Raw genomic sequence first — 6000 nt, 5'->3', positions numbered from 1 at the left:
GGTTCCATACAAATTTCTAGATTATTTGCTCCAGCTCTTTGAAAAATACCGGTAGAATTTTGATTGGAATGGCATTAAAAGTATAGATTGCTCTAGGCAGTATAGACATTTTAACAATGTTTATTCTTCTGATCCAAGAGCATGGAATGGTCTTCCATCTTTTTGTGTCTTCTTCAATTTCTTTCATGAGTGTTCTGTAGTTCCTCGAGTCCAGTTCCTTTACCTCTTTGGTTAGGCTTATTCCCAGGTATCTTATGGTTCTTGGTGCTATAGTAAATGGAATCGATTCTCTAATTTCCCTTTCTGTATTTTCATTGTTAGTGTATAAGAAAGCCACTGATTTCTGTACATTGACTTTGTATCCTGCCACATTACTGAATTGCTGTATGAGTTCTAGTAGTTTGGGGGTGGAGTCTTTTGGGTTTTCCATATAAAGAATCATGTCATCTGTGAAGAGAGAGAGTTTGACTTCTTCATTGCCAATTTGGATACCTTTTATTTCTCTTTGTTGTCTGATTGCTGTTGCTAGGACTTCTAATACTATGTTGAACAAGAGTGGTGAGAGTGGGCATCCTTGTCGTGTTCCTGATCTCAACGGGAAGGCTGCAAGCTCTTTCCCATTGAGGATGATATTTGCTATGGGTTTTTCATAGATAGATTTTATGAAGTTCAGGAATGTCCCCTCTATCCCTATACTTTGAAGCGTTTTAATCAGGAAGGAATGCTGGATTTTGTCAAATGCTTTTTCTGCATCAATTGAGAACCATGTGGTTCTTCTCTCTTCTTTTATTGATTTGTTCTATCACATTGATTGATTTGCGAATGTTGAACCATTCTTGCAGCCCGGGAATGAATCCCACCTGGTCATGGTGGATAATCTTTTTAATATGCTGTTGGACCCTGTTTGCTAGGGTCTTGTTGAGAATCTTAGCATCCATATTCATCAGGGATATTGGTCTGAAATTCTCCTTTTTGGTGAGGTCTTTGCCTGGTTTGGGGATCAGGGTAATGCTGTTTTCATAGAAAGAGTCGGGAAGTTTTCCTTCTGCTTCAATATTTTGAAACAGCTTCAGGAGAATAGGTGTTATTTCTTCTTTGAAAATTTGGTAGACTTCCCCAGGGAATCCATCAGGTCCTGGGCTCTAGTTTTTTGGGAGGTTTTTGATCACTCCTTCAATCTCATTACTAGATATCGGTCTATTCAGGTTGTCAATTTCTTCCTGGTTCAATTTGGGGAGTTTATAGTTTTCCAGGAATGCATCCATTTCATTTAGGTTGCTTAGCTTATTGGCATATGACTGTTGATAATAACTTCTGATGATTGTTTCTACTTCCTTGGTGTTAGTTGTGACCTCTCCCTTTTCATTCATAATTTTATTAATTTGGGCTTTCTGTCTTTTCTTTTGGATTAGTGTGGCCAATGGTTTATCAATCTTATTGATTCTTTCAAAAAACCAGCTTCTAGTTTCATTGATACTGTCTACTGTATCTCCGATTTCTACCTCATTGACCTCTGCTCTAATCTTGATTATTACCCCTCTTATGTGTGGAGTTGGTTTGATTTGTTGTTGATTCTCCAGTTCTTTAAGGTGTAGAGACAGCTAGTGTATTCTGGATTTTTCAGTTTTTTTGAGGGAGGCTTGGATGGCTATGCATTTCCCCCTTAGGACCTCCTTTGCTGTATCCCATAGGTTTTGGACAGAAGTGTCTTCATTTTTATTGGTTTCCAAGAATTGTTTCAGTTCTTCTTTGATCTCCTGGTTGATCCAAGCATTCTTAAGCAAGGTGGTCTTTAGCTTCCAGGTATTTGAGTTCCTTCTGAACTTTTCCTTGTGATTGAGCTCAAGTTTCAAAGCATTGTGATCTGAGAATGTGCAGGAAATAATATCAGTCTTTTGGTATCGGTTGAGTCCTGATTTGTGACCCAGTATGTGATCTATTCTGGAGAAGGTTCCATGTGCACTTGAGAAGAATGAGTATTCTGTTGTTTTAGGGTGGAATGTTCTGTATATATCTATGAGGTCCATCTGGTCCAATGTGTCACTCAATGCTCTTGTTTTTTTATTGATTTTCTGCTTGGATATCTGTCTATTACTGAGAGAGGCATGTTAAGATCTCCTACTATTAATGTATTCATTTCAGTATGAATCTTTATCTTGATTAACAGTTTTCTTATGTAATTGGCTGCTCCCATATTGGGGACATAGATATTTACAATTGTTAGATCATCTTTAGTTTAAAATCTAATTTATCTTATATGAGAATCACTACCCCGGCCTTCTTTTGAGGCCTGTTGGCATGAAAGATGCTTCTCCATCCCTTAACTTTCAGTCTGAGTGTATTCTTAGGTTCAAAATGGGTCTCTTGTAGACAACATATGGATGGGTCCTGTCTGTTGTTTTATCCAATATGCAACCCCGTGTCATTTTATGGGCTCATTTAGGCCATTCACATTGAGAGTGATTATTGGTAGATACGTTTTTATTGACATCATGTTACCTTTGAGGTCTTTCTTTCTGTAGATTGTCTCTATATTTCTGTTCAATGATATTTTTAGGATTTTGTTCTCTTTTATAGAACCCCCCTTAATATTTCCTGCAGTGTCAGCTTGGTGGTTGCATAGTCTTTTAAGCCTTGCTGGTCTTGAAAACTCTTTATTTCTCCATCCATTTTGAATGTCATTCTTGCTGGATAAAGTATTCTTGGCTGCATGTTCTTCTCATTTAGTGCCCTGAATATATCTTGCCAGCCCTTTCTGGCTTGCCAGGTCTCTGTGAACGGATCTGATGTTATTCTAATGGGCTTTCCTCTGTACGTAAGGAATTTCTTTGTCCTAGCTGCTTTCAAGAGGTTCTGCCTACAATTATAATTCTTCATTCTTACTATTAGGTGCCTCGAGGACTTTCAAGAATCTATAATCTTGGGGGGAAACCGTTTTGGCTCTAGTACATGAACGCTGGTTCCATTCATGAGATTGGGAAAATTTTCATGAAGAACTTGTTCCACTCTATCTTCTAGACTTCTTTCTTTCTCCTCCCCTTCAGGGATTCCAATAATTCTGATGTTGGAATGTTTCATGGCATCATTTATTTCCCTGATTCTGTTTTTGTGGCTTCTAAGCTGTTTGTTCCAGGCTTCCTCCTGATCCTTTCTCTCTATCTGTTTGTCCTCCAGATCACTAATTCTATCTTCTGTCTCAGTTACCCTAGCTTTGAGAGAATTTAGATTAGATTGGAATTCATTGAGAGCATTTTGAACCTCATCCCTGGTGGCTTTCAGTTCTGCCCTAACATTGTGAACATCATCCCTGGTGGCTTTCAGTTCTGCCCTAATCAGTTCCGTTTGGTCATCCATGGCTTTCTCCAACCTAGGTATTGCCTGGGTAATTGTTAGCCTGAATTCCCTTTCCGACATATTGTCTATGTTGATAGCCATTAGCTCTGTTGTAGAAGGCCCATCCTCTATTTTTCTTCTGTGGGGAATTCCTCCTCCTAGTCCTTTTGGTGAGAGATGACTGAACAGATGTAGCTGGATGTATTGACCGTGGTGCAGTCAAGGTGCACCCTGGACGCTTCTGAGCAATCAGGATTCCCCACCCAAACAAGAGAAAAAAGAAAAGAAAAAGGAGAAAAAGGGAGAGCGAGAGAGACACAGGAAAAAAAGCAAAGATAAAAGAGAAGGCTCAGTCCAAATGGGCTCCAGGGTAAGATTTATGAAGTATACAAACAAAAGCAGACAAACAAAAAGACTGATAAAAGTATATGACTATATATATATATATATATATATATATATATATAGTGACTATATATATATAGTGATAAAAGTATATGACTATATATATATATATATATATATATATATATAAGCAAAAAAAGGAGGAACCTCGTCAAAAAGTACCCCAAGTATAAGATTTATATAGTATCAGGACAAACACAAAAACACAGAAACACTGGTGGAAGAAAAAGATGGGAGAGTGGTTATAAATTCTCAGTGTGGGCAAGGAAGGTTGTTTTGATTCTTCCTGGATGTATCTTGATATCTTTGTTGAAGGACTCAACTTTCCTAAGCTAAAGGGGGGTTAAAAACTGGTTTACCTATAGGGGTAGCATTGTTTGGGGAAAGGGGATTACCTTGAGGTCTAACTCTATGGGAACATTAGAAAATAAAAATAAAAAAGGAATAAACTAGACTAAACTAAACTAAAATTTTAAAAAAATTTAAAAAATAGAAAAGCAAAAGAAAAACACAGGTGTATGTATCAAAAAGTTCAGGTTAGAGGGTTATTGTTGTATTTGATGTACTGGACATCTCACTGTGATGGTAAATAGGTTAAAAATCATATATATATATATATATATATAATGAGCCAGAATAGTGGGAACAAGTTAAAAATAAAAGTTGTATCTATGAAGTAGTAGTGGTTGTTCTCTTGTTGTCTTTTTTTTTTTTTCCTTTCCTGGTTGGTTTCCTGGGGGAGGGGACTGCCACATGGGTTTTATTCAATGATGTTCCCTGAATTAAGTCCTCCCACCCCCCTCAAGGGGGTGGGCTCTGAGGAAACTGCTTTTTCAGGCTTTTGTTCTCTGGAGGTTTTTATATTTGTTCATTTGTTTTCTCTCACCTTGACAGCTTTTGATGGTTTTTGTAGGTTTAGAGGAAAGCAAACTGTACCCCGACCTCCCTCTCAGAGAGAAGCCTCAGTATGTTCCCCTCTGAGTCTCCAGAACACAATAAGTTCCCCCTCGGCCACTGGCAGAGGAGGTTCTGAGTCGTGATCCCTGGGGATGCAGGATCTCCTGCTTGTACCCAAAACCACAGCAGTGGCGGCTGTCTGGGCAGCTCCAGACCGCCAGAAAGGTTCCAAGCAGTGATTTCACACTGAGATTTTCCCGCTGGCCTGGGCTGGGAGTTCCTGGTCTTTCTGGGTCCGAGAGTGCCAGGCTAGCGCCTGTGTGCACCTATCTCAGGGGAGAGTGAGGGGCGCACGTGTCTCTGGCTCTGTAGCACATTTCAGCGTTCTGCAGTCTGGTGAGGCTCCTAGCCCCTCACAGGAGCCGGACCCCATGCATTCTCGGGCAAGCTGGTGGCTCAGGGACCAAGACCTGGTTCTCCGCTGCACTCTCTTTGGCTCAGCGCCAGGGGAGGCTGTCCTGGGTCTGGGGACTTAAGCCCCTGTCCCTAACTGCCCCATTTCCCACAATATCCCTCCATGAGCCTTTGCTCTTTTTGAGTGTTTTCAAACAGACTCCAAGTTAATGCTGGTCCCCAATTGCAGGGCACTCTCATATTGGGGTAATACTTTCCAATCGGTCACCTCTGGTGGCTCCCTCCCCCTTTTGTTTATCTTTCATTATCAGTCTGACGTTCCCACTCCACTTTACCTGCCCACTGGCGTCTTCTGCCCCCATAGAGATCCAGACGTGTATAATTCTGTTCTCAGGCTGATTTCATGGATGATCGGAGTTCTTTGGTAGGTAATCAGCTCACTTTAGGGGACAGGTTGAAACGGCGCCTCCTCCTACTTCCCCGCCATCTTGTCTCCACCTATATATATCTTTTTTAACCTCAAACAAATCTATGTTACATATTGGTGGGATTTCCTAGTTGGGCAATTCCAGGGAGACTGTTGGAGGATGCCAAATGATAAATTCTTATCCAAAAATGCTTTAGCAGAACTATTTGATTTGATTAGATTGCTTATTATAGGTAAACTTGTAATTTATAACTGAACAGTGCACAGCTATACTGGACAATGCAGGAGAGTCATGAGTGCCCTCTGGATGAATACTTAATGAGGTATAAGAGTCTGGAGACACTGAAATTGAACACCTTCCTTGAGATGGTTTGCTACTGGACAGAAAGTGCTTGTCTCTTATTCCCAAATAAAATATCTCCCAACAAAGAGAAGCGGATCTTTAGGATATAGCTTCTAATTGTTAATTAGAAGTCTATCCTGCCCAGAGCAATTTTCACTTTTGATGCCATCCCTGTTAAAAT

The sequence above is a fragment of the Lutra lutra genome, chromosome 9 (assembly GCF_902655055.1).
Source record: "Lutra lutra chromosome 9, mLutLut1.2, whole genome shotgun sequence".
Classification (NCBI taxonomy): Eukaryota; Metazoa; Chordata; class Mammalia; order Carnivora; family Mustelidae; genus Lutra; species Lutra lutra.
Note: the sequence above shows the minus strand (reverse complement) of the source record.